The sequence below is a fragment of the Nipponia nippon genome, unplaced genomic scaffold (assembly GCF_047370975.1).
Source record: "Nipponia nippon isolate SJK-2023a ecotype South Korea unplaced genomic scaffold, ASM4737097v1 scaffold_5, whole genome shotgun sequence".
Lineage (NCBI taxonomy): Eukaryota > Metazoa > Chordata > Aves > Pelecaniformes > Threskiornithidae > Nipponia > Nipponia nippon.
Genome location: NW_028262369.1, coordinates 27,240,435 through 27,255,269, shown reverse-complemented (window position 1 = coordinate 27,255,269; position 14,835 = coordinate 27,240,435). Strand labels below are relative to the sequence as shown.

The 14,835-nt window shown below is 41.0% G+C and overlaps 1 long non-coding RNA gene across 1 annotated transcript; it reads right to left on the bottom strand.

Annotated features, from left to right (window-relative positions):
• Positions 1-583: 583 nt before the first annotated feature.
• Positions 584-14,657, bottom strand: LOC148052095 (uncharacterized). The gene is made up of 4 exons (XR_015699258.1): positions 14,294-14,657; positions 11,997-12,122; positions 11,723-11,796; positions 584-938 (listed from the first exon to the last, which is right to left on the bottom strand). It is a non-coding gene; the product is annotated as an uncharacterized LOC148052095 (long non-coding RNA).
• Positions 14,658-14,835: the final 178 nt, after the last annotated feature.

Sequence of the window (14,835 nt, the reverse complement as noted above, 5' to 3'; positions counted from 1 at the left end):
TGGTATGCACAAATTGCATTTGTCATCTCATTTCTTTCCAGGTAAGAAATCTGAGAGTTCAATCTGAGAATGTGAATACTTTATTCCTAAAAATCCCCACCATATTTAATTGTCTAACATGTAGTTTACTTTATCTGATGCAGAGTAATTGCTCATAATGCAGACCAAAGCATGTCTGTCCATTTCAATAGCAGCAAACCTGGGACTGGAAGAAATTCTCACTGTAAACCCAATCTTCTCTCAAATCTTAACCTTCCACCTATGAGGAGTTAAACTACCACTTCAGATACAGAAGCCTTTCCCTCTCAGATGTGAATATGAATCCCAAACCTGCAGCACAGCCCCACCTCCAATGTTAAGGCAATAAGTAGACAGGATAAGACTATAAGGAAAATAAGTAGCTATAAACCTTCAAGTGACCAGCAGTTTGAGTGGCGTGACCTAGTGTTTGGCCAACTCAGATATGCACGCTGCCTTGGCAAACCTTGGAGCTTGGAAGAAGGCAGATATTTGGGAATGCAGCCACTCAGCAAGGGCCTGTAGAGAGGGACGATGCTGGCATGCTCTGTGTAGCAGATGATCATGGACTGTTTTCAGGTGTATTAACTGCATTTTTTTAAGATGAAGTGATCAGATCATTTGTGGGGAGAGGGAGTCTAGGTCAGTCATGGGAAAGCAGAGTGAAAGTTTGGGTTAATTATTGACAGCAATTTGGCCTGGGCCCGGGAGAGGGAGGTGAAAGGGAGGTAGAAGAGGATGGGGCTGGCATTCTGGGACTGCAGGGGATATCTCTAATTCTTACACCACCCTCCCCTCTGACTCCACTTTTCATTCATGGGTGGTGATTCACCGTTGTCTTTTATTATTCTTTCTTCTGTGTATGGATTTAAAGCACCCAGTCCGTATGGAAAATACCTCTCACATAAATGTCATCTGCTCTGTGGAGAAAAAACAAAAAGATCATAAAGTTTCAGCAGACCTATGCCAGCCTCACTGGTGAGTAACATGCAAGTGATCTCCTTCAACTTTTGATGAGTTTTTGGGTTAGTGGTTTTGGCTCTGACTCTTCACTTTGCTGCTGATTAGCATGTTAATGTGTGGCATTTGGAGTAAAGATCCCTCTAATACGTCACAACTGGAGAGCTTGTTCCACTTGAGGAAAATAATGTTCCTTGCAGGTTATCAACAGGCAATGTTTCATATTTATCAGCTTGGCAACAGCAAGTGGTATGAGAGGCTTAAGAGTCCTCAGTGGTAGCAGTAACATTTCAATAAAGTAATTTTCTAACTTATTCAGAATACCACAATATCTTAAATAATAAAAAAAGAAATGGTAAAGTCGTTGCATTGAGCAGTTACTCTATAGTGTTAGACAGGGGATGTGGAATAATACTTTAACTCACCAGGTAACTGTTAATTATGAGCCAGCCAAAAATAAAACCATCACAAAACATGCTTTGTGCAGCTGCTTGCATGTCTTTTTGGAGCAGCATGAGGAAGCATAAAATATCCCAGGACAGAGAATAATGAGAGTGCAGAACTCTGTTTCAGTGACATAATGGGACTAAATTAAATCTGGAAGTTACACTTGGGGAATTCAAACACCCATAGAAGGCAGATCATTGGGCAGATCATTGGGCTGTATCTGAACAGTACTCAACATCCATTGCTAATCCCACACAGTAACATACAGGAAAAGAGAAATAGAGGAGCAACAAGCATACACAGTAGGGAAGGATGGAGTTAGAAAGGACTCTCCACAGCGTATATCAGATAACAGAAAGCCTGTGGAAGGCATTGGTCTGTCTGGTCATTTACACCAGAGATAAAATCTGTAAAACTGTGTTGATCTGTCCTGTCAAGGACACTGGGCAATAGACAGCCAGGTTCAGCTTTATCATAATCTGCAAAACATGCTGTGGTTCAGGCTCATTTGGGACAAAGTTGTGAGGCGCAATGCCAGGGGTACACCATCTGTTTTCTTCTGCTATTTGAAAAGCACATGAAGAAAGAGGAAAAGAAGGACCAGGTGAGATAAAAAGATTCTCCACCCAGGACATCAATCCAGAGGGGATGCAGATGTGCTGCTGTAGGAAAAGAATTCAGTGCAGGTTGCTTTCATGTTGTTCTTCTGAAACTGCCAAAGCTCATGCTATCATACTCAGCAATGCTCGCATTACAGTCACCCATGTGACTTGCTTTTAATGGCAGATCACACGACAGCATGACACATTGTCAAGTGTTCACACCCAAATGTTCATACACTTCTGTACTTTTTCTAGTGTCTAACGTGGCAACAGAAATGCGAGAGAAAGATTTTTGGGAAAGTTATTTTCAGCCTTACAGATTTCAAATTATTCCTTGTTTCTGCCTCAGGAGGGAACAATGTTTGTGCAGATTTCAAGTCTCACAGCTTAAGATGATTCAGGGAAAAGTTTTGGCTTCTGGCTTATGCCTCCCCTAACATTTACAGTGTTCCAATTTGTCTTGCTCTTTCAGGAACACTGTGTTCAGTTCAGTACCTAAAACTCTGAGGTTTCAGTGGAAAATGTTAGACTAATCCCTGGTAACTTTTGGAATCTAAGCTCTTCTGAGTTTTTTTAAGGTACATCTTGAAACCGATTTGGAATATGAATATTTTAATGAATGTTCGGGCAACACATAGGCTTTCCAGTCTAATGACTAGGAAGAATATGATCCCACAGTATCAAAGACACATAACAGCCTTTTATAGAACAAGTTTTTAGGAGGCAGGAATGCTGCACATGCTTAAGAAAGGGATTTGAAGGAAACACCCAGGAGCATAATTTTTCTGGCAGTTACGGAGCAGACTTAACATATTGTTAAGCATAAATTGAGCCTGAGAATTAGATCAGTGCTTATCCATTATTTTGTGCTAATGAGGAGCATAAGTTTAAAAAGAACAGTATCTCTTAATAAAGCAAAAATATCATCACTGTCATTGTTTCTTATTTTAGCATGAGGAAATATGGTAGTTTCACAGTGCAATTACATTATTAGAAACAATTTAAATGTCATCTTGTTTCTCTATAGAACATAATTAATACATGTCTAATATACCAAGAATGTTGTTGGATCTTGTACTAATTTCATTTTCAAAACACAAGAACTTTAGACATAGAAACCTTGAAACCCTAAGTAGCCACTAGCTCTCAGTATTAGCAGTTTTACAGAATATTGCTTGTTTACATGGAAGTGACAACTCATCTCACTGTTTCTGCTGTGACTGCAGTTCCCAGGAGCTCTGAACATCATATTGTAAAGCCTAAGAGTGCCATTAGACAGGACTGTAAGCATTTCTTAGACTTCTGCTGTCTGTATTGATTCTGTTCCCTCTCCTGCGCTTCAAAATCCTTTGCTCCATAAGGAGACACTGAGCTTCATGGCTAATGGAAGTGCACAGGCCTCTCAGTGTGGAGAAGGCTCCCCAGCAGCACAATAGCTGTGGATGGGTAATAAAGAAGAAAAATACACACAAGATGCATGTAGCTGGCATTTAACCAGGAATTTGACTGGACAGAGGGTTAGAGATGGTACAACGAGGGATTCAGGTAAATATAGACTTTTGTGATATTGCTATCACAATGGAAGGAATCTGGCTTTTCCTGTGAATCACTTCTGCTTACTGCTTTGAGCTGCTTTGAGGGGAGGCAATTGCTCTTCAGCTGCCAAGGCCCAATAGCTGCAGGTTCTACTTCGTATCTGTTGACTCCCTTTCTGCTGCATAACTGCATCCCTGGCAGATGATGTTTGTAAAGCTGAACCTCTGGGGAATGATCAAAAAGCAGGTCACTAGTGCCAGAGATTAGGCAAGGAGGCGTAGCAAGAGAGAGCTGCTCTTCCCCAGACACCAGCAGCACCCTCCAGCCAGTCGCAGCTTTGCTGCCTCGTGCGACAAGCGGAGAATTGGACCCTCACTGAAGATATTCAGGCATTTTTCTGTGTACTGGGGCTGAACAAAATACTTAAGGACTACCAGGCAAGCATCGCGTGTCCCAGCCAAATTAATTTCCTCCATTTTCCATTGCATTTTTCAGCAGCAAAAAGTAATGAGAAATACGTGGCTACTGGTATTTTCAACTACATCTATTCAGTCTTCCAGAACCAAACGGTTCAGCTGGATGCTAGAATATCACAGCAAAAGCCTCCTCACCCATTAATGCTCTGAGACCAGCTACACTGGGCTTCTACTTCCATTGGCTTCTACTTACATCCTGTAATATGTCAAACATTTTTCAAATCTGTTTAAACTCCTAGGAAAATACACACTTGATTCACTCTTGGATGATGCTGCGTGGTTCTGAGCCTCCCGCTCTGCATCTGTGAGTCAAGAGTGCTTTTGTCAGGTCACAGCTGTAAGCAGAAGAGGCCTGATGCTGCCCTTGTATGCACCGGTGTCAGCTGGCCTTGGTTCTTCCAGAGCCCCTGGTATGAATGTCTCTAACCAATATCAGAATTAGGCCTTGAGTCTTAACTAAAAGTATTGTGATACTTCTAAATTAGTCACTTTTCTGTCTTCTATGCTTTATTTTCTCAAATAACTCTCAGCACATATGTAATTATTTGTACTGTGGCTATGCATCAAGGTCTGGGCCAGAATGTCTGCTCTGTTGTGCTCAGTGCTACATAGTCCCTTTCCCCATACTCCTTTCCCCAGCACTGCCAGCATGTTACAAGAATAGACAGAGAAAGGACTGTAGGGTTTTTATAAATCCACTGAGTTTTAAGATTTTTTGGGGAGAGGGAAAAAGGAGTTACTTGAAGTGCTTTTATACAAAGGAATAATATTTTTGTCACCAATGTTTGATACGTCTACTGTTTTTGAAGGACCAAAGTCCCATAATTTACAGGAAATATAGAATTACAGTAATCTTTTCATTCAGAACTTCCTATTCATCCAAGTACGTCCTAAGTACCTGCTTGAAACTCAAAAGCACCTAAGTGATACATGTGAACGTACAGAAGGAGAGGTCCACTGGGACATCCACAGTGTGTAGTTGTTTCACTGCAGTTGACTTTGGTGACATTAGCACCTAGATGCTTTGAGACACTCTTAGGTGCTTATCTGTGTCCTTAACTGTCTCAAACTCATCTGTGTGAGTGATGGGATGGTGGGAAATCAGGGAAAAATAAAGCCTCTCTAGTGGCTTGAAAAATGGGATGTGAACACTTTTAAAAGGTACTTTGACTGTTTTGCTGTGCCCCAGTCTCCCCGTTTCTAAACAGAAGTGAGTGATCCTAGGTATGCTGTAGAGGTAATGTTTAGTAGTCAAGTACTGTCTGTTCCAAAGTGCTTTGCTCCTGAACCCAGTCATGGTTGCTAAGTGACAGCAACCTAATTGTCTCTCATAACTTTGACTAAGCCAAGCATTTAAAAGCAAGAAAGTGAAGTGCCGAGGACAATGCAGCTCTCCTGCTGTCCATATAACAAACCAGGTTTGGTACTAATCTGTTTTCTAGAGCAGACAAAGGTATTTGTTTGCTGTTCTTCTCCAGCAACTTTATTATTCCCAAGAGTATTATAGAAAATTACATTAATTGCTATGGTAATCATAACAGGAAGCAATTACTTTCAGCACATAAAAATTACTTCACCTTCCCAAATTTGTTTGTGACCACACCTGGCCTTAATCCCAGATTTATAACAAACATTTTTCTGGAAAGTAAAAAAGAACAGATATTGGTTGCTCTTTGGTCGGCAGGACTTGCAAATTCCATGCTAGGGTCTTTTCCCCTGCCAAACCCCAAGGACATAAACAGTTACTTTAAAATCTCATTTTTTTTGTAAACATCTCATTGTATTGTCAGGGGTGGCTTACGACTGCTTTTTATTTGTGATTGGTAGCTTGGTGTAGACAAAAATGCAAAATACTAGGACCTGGGAGAAGGCTTGAATCCATGTAAAAACTTGGACCGGCTTGGTTTCACTCGAGATAATCCACTATGTTGCTGTTACTTTCCTATCTAAGGACTTTAAAGAAGGTACCTATGTGAATATAGATTTAGGAGAAAATCTTAGGAGAAAACATCACAGGGCAAAACTGTTTGCTGTGTTAACATATGATTGTTACTATGCAAACTGATCAAATACTGTGGCATTAACAGTACTAAAATGTTATAGAATGCCTCACAAAGACATTAAAAGACGTCTAAAGATCAAATTCTTTAAGTTAATACCGTGTATAATAGCTTTCCCCTGTGTTCCTTTTGTTTTTTAAGCAAGAATTGTATTTTACCCGGTACTGCTTGATAAATTGCACTGTGCCTGACCTAGATTGAAAATTTTCGTTGATAAACAACTACAGCAGTGTTTGGCTATTCACAGCAGTATTCCTCAACATTGCTAATATTCATTAAACCTGGCAGAATGAGAACTCCCTAAACTACTAATTACCAAGGTGCTGTGCTGTTCACATAAGTAAACTGGAAAACATTTTGTCCTTGTTTTGAACTAGGAAAGATGGATGGCATTTTCTGCTCTGTTTGTGCTCTCCAGTGCAAGACCAGCACTGGAAAATACTCAGGGGTACTGCTAGCAAGGGATGCTTTCATCTAGCCAGGGTAGAGGTGTAGATGGAGGATCGATAAGAATTGATGTCCTGTTTCCCACTGCACTTCCACCTTCAGAAGTGTTCTTCAGGGACTCCAGAGAAGTACAATCCATAGCTGGAGGCTGGAGTCAGCACTGCAGGCTAAGAAAACGACAGAGAGCTCTCACTAAGTTGGCTCACTAAAATCTTCCATATGTACTTGGTAGGCCAGGTTCTGTTTGCCATGACACAAGTACATCCCAAATCCATAAGGTGTGTTTCATGCCTGTAGCAACTGTATTTTCTCTGGAGGAAGAGCTCTATGATGTTAAATAATGTTGATGTTTTTCACTGCTACTTATTTCTCATACAATGATTTATGGTCCTGGGCCTGATGGATAGCCAGAGTAAGTAGATTCCCCGTGGGTTTGCTGGCTAAGAACATTTGCCAAGCCCCGAACAGCACAACACATAAACAGTGTTAAGGCCAGATTTGCTTTTAATCTCTGCTTCTCTCTATGTGCCAGCAGTTTGGAGGAATAATTGACGTTACCTTGATATCCAGTGGTCTGCCTACACATTTTTATGAGCAGACATGATCTCACTCTGTGCTTGCTAGGAAAGTACCATCTCCAAACAATGGGTTAGCAAAGCCCTGACTCTGTGCCGATATCTGCATTTGCTCAGCTTCAGGACTGTGCTATCATAGCCGTAAGGCTCACAGCCAGCCTGAAACACAGGCTGGGAGAGCTGAGGAGAGAGCTGGAGAAGAGAAAAGAAAGATGGGCCAGTCTGAAGGAAGTTGAAGAGAGGTTTATAAAACAGACTGTAGCCTACTTCTCCACCAAACCATGTGAGTTAAGCACTTTGCTGCGTCTCCTGATACCTGAATGTAATTAAAAATCTTGCATCATGTGAATTAATGTGATTGGCATCAGAATTCATCTTGCTAGGTGCTTTCTTTAAATGAAATATAACCTAATTATACATACCAATTATCAGAGAAACTGTATCATAACTCCCTCAGCACAATTCCAGAATATAATCCTAATGGTTTGGTGTTTTGGACAGCACAATGCTGCAAGTTTGGGCACCGTGTGATTTTTAAGTGATATACAAAAAGTATGTGAACTGCCATTGTGCACATGTTGTCTTCCAATACCCATTTTTCAAACAGCAGTTCAGTTTTCCAGTTTTGTTTATGTGGCTCAGAAGGGTAAAGGACTGATACAAAACAGCTTTCCAACAAAGCCATGTAATTAAAACCTGACACTCAGCCACTAAAGAATTCCCCAGTGGCCAAATGAAAACTGAAGAGTGTTGAGGGATATTAGTGATGTGCTAAGTCATATCTGGCTCCCAAATTGGAAACAATCAGAATTAGTTGACCAAAAAAATTGCTTCATTCAAGTCAAATTTTAAAAGATACTGAATTATTAGAGTGAGGTAAATTCACGGGAAATGTGAAGGACAGCTGGGAATGTCAATTAATTAGCAATATGGATATATAGATTATGAAAACCAAATTGTTCAACAAAATTGTAGCAATGTTGGATTTTTTCCTCTTCCCAGACAATTAACAAATCAGATCATCTCTCCATTTTACCATTGATGAAAAAGCTGAGAAAGTCCCCTTCTGATGTGCCAAAGGATTGCAAGAGAAGGCGTCCAATTGTAAAGCCAGGCTACTGCCATTGCCTCATGCACGCTTACCACTGACAACTGCTCTACCAGTTACCTCCCTGAATACACCAGGCCAGCGGCTCTTCATAGCTAAATTCTCTAGATTTGCTGGGATTTCTGATCACCATTGTGGACTTCATCACCAGAAGAAAATAAAGAACTTGAAGCACAAATGATGGGTAAGATACTGTACCTAGTATTGCAGGGCTAGTCAGAGAGTAAACTACTTTTTTTCTGAATTTATAAAATTAGCTCTAATTATCAGGATTTTAATGCATCTGCCAGATTATGTAAAGGACCATGTGCAGTCCTCCTATGGGACTGAACCAGCACCCTCCAAAGATAAAGACTGAGCTGTTGCAAGTTATGCTAAAAATGTGACCATCTTTAACGTTGGGCATAAAATTCTTATCCTCTAGGGGAATGGCACAAGAAAGCTTATAATACTGGATGACTAGTGAGTTACATCCACAGGAACTAACATCTGACTACAATCCTTTCAGATTACCCAGAATCATATAATTTCAGTAGCCAAACAATATAAATAATATACTCCACAAAAGTGATTTCATCTTTATTTTATGCAATGCAAATGTAATTCACTTTTGCCATTCATATTCCCTGTTCAAGTGAATAAAAAAACATCTTAGACTTTTAAAAATTATAGTATTAGCATGAAGAACAATAGGCATCTTTCTTTTGGCACCATGGGAAAGCTGCAATAACCATTTCTTTAAATAAAAGACATAAATGCCATTAATCTAAATTACCAGGGATCAGATGAGGAGGCTAGCCAACAAATCATTTATTGTTATAAAATAAAAGCATCCTTTTATGCATATGAGCATCAGTGATACTGGGATAGTTAAGATCACATTAAGAAGCTTGAGAACCAAGTTCACTATTCCAGTTTCTTTAGCATGATCTCCATGACTTTTAATTATTTCATCATGTCCATGTGGTAACCTCATTATACAATCCTGCTCCCAGTCTCTTCTGGGAATCCTCTTACCACCTTCTTGCTTTTGATGCTAGGCTTGCACGAGTCACAGTACTTAGGCAGTGTGTCCTCCTTCCCTTCTACCAGCCCATTGGATTCTAACACCACTTACCTGCTGTGCTCCTCCCTGGTCTTAAAGCATATTTGATTGCTTTTCATGCTAGTAATGAGGTCGGGTAAGATGATTATTAAATGCTTTGCCATGGTTTGTCTCCTAGGAGCTTGCACAGATCTGGGAGGAGACTTCTCTCTACAAGAGCTACACTGACAGTCTCCTGCTCAACTATGTTTGTCCATAGACTTGCTGATTCGGTTTTTTGTAATCATTTCCACAAGTTGGTCTAGTGGAGCTGTCAGCCTCAGTGGTCTTTTAATTCCCTGTAGTTCCTCTTGGAATACTTTTTAAATCACACTGTTCACTGGGGAGCCAGTAGAACACTTGAGCAGTTTTGACTGTCACTTCTCTCCATCAGAGAACAGCCCTGGCATGCACAGGTGCTGTCCCCCTCCCTGTATGCTCCCTGGCTCCCTTCACCTGCCTTCAGCCAGAAAGTAAATACGAGTGAGAAAATAAGGTGGAATCATACAATGTTCTAGGTTAAAAAAAAAGCATTAAAATATGAACTAGGCTAATTTTAAGTTTATATTAGCAAACCCACCCACTCACCCAAACCATTCCCCCAAATCCTGCTGTACAAGCAAAATAGTTACACAGCAAATATGCGTAAAAGGCAGTGTCTCTCCCAGCATCAGGTGTGGGCTATAACATATGGCTTTCCATTAGGGATTCCTCTGAGAGTCCTGCAAATTAATTACAGTTAACAACTACTGCTACAATTAGTCTCTTATTTTTAAAAGACTAGGGTTTTTCTTCTTCATTCCATAATTGGTAGCAATGATGTTAATAGGGCCCCCTTTCGGTTTGCAGTTCTGGTTAAGGACTGCTATGGATTGTCACATAAATAGAGCACTAGATAGGAGTAGGGTTTTGCATATGTTTCTCCTGTTAAAAAGAAAAGTCAGTCAAGGGAAGAGCAGCCCAACACAAGTTTTACACTGGCTCCCTGCAGTGTAGACTGGTAGAACAGAAGATGTTCTTTCAAAGTAGTAATTGAGGAAGGGCAAGGGACAGACAAATGTAAACTCTTCAGCAGTGTGCCTGTGCATGATTCAGTACTCATTTCAAACATCAGAATTCCTGACTTCAGAGTTGCTGAATTTCCATCTTGAACCCATGCGAAGGTTCATTTCAATCCAGCAGCTGCCTCAGAGTGCCCATTACCAGGTGCTTTGCAGGAAGGAGGTTAAAAAAACAGTAGTACATGGCTAGGGAAGAATAACAATGTGCCAATGAGGGAAGGAAGTTTCTTCTTTAATCTTCCTGGCTTTGTCCTGAAAGCAAGAATCTTGCTTATGTTTTGTAAAACCAAGCAGATCTTTGAAAATCAAAGCAAAATGGATACAGCTGCAAAGGGTAGATGTGTCTCACCTTGTTTTAACTATCTAAAAATTAGCTGGTTTCAACTATTTTTCTCACCTTATTTTGACTATCTACTCAGCTATTTGTCCACACTTTTCCTGTAGCCAATGGAAATAATTGACAGTAACCAGCACTTGGCAATTCATCCTGGCCCAGAAGAGATATTTCACCCTGTAGCAACACATGTTCCTGCCATTTGCTGTTGGAAGGGACCCAGGTGGCTGTCTTGGAGCAGAGGCCTGCCTTTCAGATATTTATAGGCAGGTGAGATGAACCCCAAATGGCAAGACTGCAATGTGCTTACCATTAACAATAGGTAAACACTGAAAAGCAAAGAGATACGTAAAGTTTTTGTCCCTCTCTCACAGTTCCTACAAATGTTTATGGAAGATACCAAATGTAGATCAACTCACACTTTGATAAATATACTGTATTGACCTTACATCACTGAAATCAGCAGAAAAGCAAGCAAGCAGACATCCATTGGTACTAATACAAGTGAGCAAGGATCCAAAACTACCCATCATGAAAGCTGCTGGTAACTGCCTCACGATGCCCTCCTTGCTCCTACTGCTCTCCAACAAAGCCATCAAACATTTGCACTGTGCCAGGAGGGAGGTGGCTCTGCTACATGGGTGCACCTCTGACTGAGAGTAGCAGGGAGGAGGCATTTAACATTTAAACCGCAAGCAGTGTGTGAGATCCTAGCAGAGCTCTGGGATGGCATCACTGCATGTTAGAGCATAATGAAAATCTGTTAGATAAGGAGGTGCCTCAGGCTCAGAAAGGTTGAAACGTTAGTACAAACTGCAGATGGCTATTTTCGCGGAATATGATCCAGACATTTCATTGATTAAATGTTTTTTGCCTAGTCTGAATGAAAGAAATGCACTAAACCATTTCTTCATTACTGAAACACATACTAAGAAAAAAGAAAACCAGTTAATTTACTAAGAACATGAAAAGTCAAGACAAACTGGCTTTTTAAGAATTGCTATTATACTTCACCTGTGAAGTCTCTCTCTGCTTATCTGGAAATGTTTTGAACACCCCAGAAGTTTAGGCTGCTTTAAGGAGTGGTTCTGAAATGAAAAGAGCATGTAAAAAGCAATGTAATGGTCTGCTCAAAGAATGAAAATTTTGTCTTCTGACAGTCAGATTCTGACCACGTTGATCCGAGCAAAATCTCTGGGCAAATCTGGCCTGCTTCACTGAGTTTCTTTTACTGGCTCTTGTCCATGGCAAATGGACATTTTATTTTATAGATGCACATTACACTTACTCTTACATGCCATCTGCAGTTTTCATTGCTTCTCACTGGTGATTATTCCTCTTGAAAGGAAAAGATCAGGCAAATTAATGGACAGCATTTGCCACGAATCCTTCCTCCTTTTCCTTTAGGACATTCCTGAAATGCAAATGATGAGAACAAGAAATGGTTCAATACTCTTTATGACAGCTGTCTGTGTCGGGGTTAATTAAACTCCATCAGGTAGCCAGATATTCCTAGAGAGAAAATCTTTGTTATTAATAAACACATCTGGCTTAGATTTTGTAGCACATAGTCTGGTAATATGACAGAATAAAAGACTGGTAGCTGACATGGGCTTTCTTCCCAGCCAGATTTGACTCTTGCATTTAAAATGCATTAAGTGAATTTGTCTTTACTGAAGGCCGAATTCTGACTTGAAGCACAACCCGTGGGCCAGATTCCCTTAGGTCAGAGACTGGACTTGAATGAGAAGGGGGGATCAGCATCCACTGTATAAATACAGTTTCTGGACGCTTACTTGATCAATTTGTCTTCAGTAATTCAAACTTTGAGGCATGCAGATTATTTTGTAAAGCCCCAGAATGAAAACGGGTCATGGGTTTAACATAAAGCCTAATCTAAGGAAGCATTTCATGAACAAGGTTAATCTCATTGCGATGAAATCTGAGCTAACGGAACAGGTTATCACTGTAAAACCTTATTGCTCGGAAGGGCATATCCACTTCTGCTTTGCAGTCCAGCATCCCTTTCTCCCAGATGATGCAATTCCATCGTAATCCTAAATTGTGTAACATGAAAATTGCATTGTGTAACATGACAATTGCATGCAGGAGGAAGCAGCGGGGGTGTCAGTTTGAGGCAGAAAGCGGTTAACATGATGCTGCCCAAGGGACTCAAGCAAGAGCAGACCTGGGAAGGCACCTTGGCAGTTCTCAGCCCTTCTCAACCTTCTCTTCTCCACTGTGAGAGAAGAGGGTACATTTTCTAGGAGATAAAACAGAGTTACAGAGAAAGGAATTATAGAAGACATCTGTAGCAGATGTGGGAAACAAAACCAAATTTCCTGACTGTCAGGCCTCTGCAAATGTGAAAAGCCCATATTTCCCTTGGTACACTTTAATACAATTTGCACTCTGAAGGGTGTTTTTCTTCCTCCAAGGTTCCAGTGACTTGTACCTTGCCTGTTAGAACTGCTTACCCGCTGGTGCTGGCATGGAGCAGGCAGGTTTTCAGCAGTTTGACTGCTCACAGCTGCCATCTGGCAGCTCCACAGAGCGTTCTGAGGAGAGACAAAGCCAAACTTCTCCAAACTTAATCTCATTACAGAGATTTTCATAACTTTTAAAAAGTGCAGAATTACTACACCATGGTGCCATAGCAGAGAGCTTGCCATTATTTCTTCTCAGCAGGGACACAGGAGTTGCTGTGCTCTCTCAGATCAGTACTTCACGTGCTCCAGAGGTCTGGCTCTGAAAGCAGGTGGGATTATCTCCATCTAATAAGGACTACCACAGAAGACAGTCCTGGGAGACTCAGAGGAAGTTACTACCTTTTGGAACTGATTTATGCCAGGAAGCAGAGTCTTTTGCATCCCTTTCATGTTTCCCTTACCTGAGGTAATGACCATTCTTATTATCTGTGATAATGGACAAAAGGGACTTTTTGCTAGAGAATTCTGTGCATGAGAAACAATAGTATTTAAAGCCTTCCTGGAGAGCCGGTGTATGCATGTACAGGCACATTGCGTTTCAAGCATTCTCTTACTGACACATCCTTCCTCAGCATTAACCATGATGCATGAGCTGTCCCATCTTGGCGTGCCCAAAGAACAAACATTTTATGTATGACGAGCTCTTCACTGAGTCTCTGCAGTACCCAGAACCACAGGTTCAAGGTGCGTGAGAAGGAGTCTTAGGCTTTACTACAGTAATAATTAAAATACTTTAACTCAGTAAAACAGGGCCTCAGTTTGGCCAACTGGCAGGCCAAATCCCTAAATTCAGGTGGTGTGAGAAGTTATTTTTCTTCCACAATCCTTATTCCTTCCCTGGTTGCAGACTTTTAATCAATTTGTTTGGGAGATGCTCCTTGATGAACAAAACACCACAGAACTGGGACATCTGAACATCCTTCAGTGACAAGGTTTGCCATTTTGCAAGTCATCCACCACAGATTCACCCTGGGAGAAAGCAGCTTTAGCTGGAGGTTGGAAGAGCGGGACAGGAGGCTGTTGTGATGTAGCGGGAGGCAGGGAAGAGTTGCCTCTGCAGAAGGCTCAGCCACTTGAGTCCCTTGAGTAAACTCACTCTTAAAGGGCTGTGGGGTTTCCATGGAAGTGTGCTTCAACTCTCCATCTGCATAAGCAGGAATAAAAGTCACTTCCCCTCAACTGAAGGCCATGTCCAGCAAAATGCTGTTCTGAAGTTGTTATTTCTGGAAAAGAAAAGCAAATCAGATTTCATAGCCTGGGTTTAGTCCCACATGTGGGTTTTTTTTTTTTTCCACAAACTAGGGATTTCAATTGCAAGAACCTCTGCATGAAGTTCTCTTTTTCCCCTTGCACCTTTGCTGACGTACCCGGCTGGGTGCTGATGCACCATTGAGCAGATAGCAGCTATGATTATGGCCCTGCAACATTTTGGTAAGAGAAGTGCGGCAATTTTCTATGTCAGACTGTGATGCAGTATAAAAGCCTATTTGTGTTAGACTATTTCAGCTTAAGTACTTGTGCACTGTTCATGCCAGCCTCAGCTAGAAAATAACACTGTGCTGCATCATGAAAAATTTCTAAGTGAAGGTAAGTTGTTCCAAACGCAAAAGCCAAGGTATTCTGGACAGGTGTAAAAAC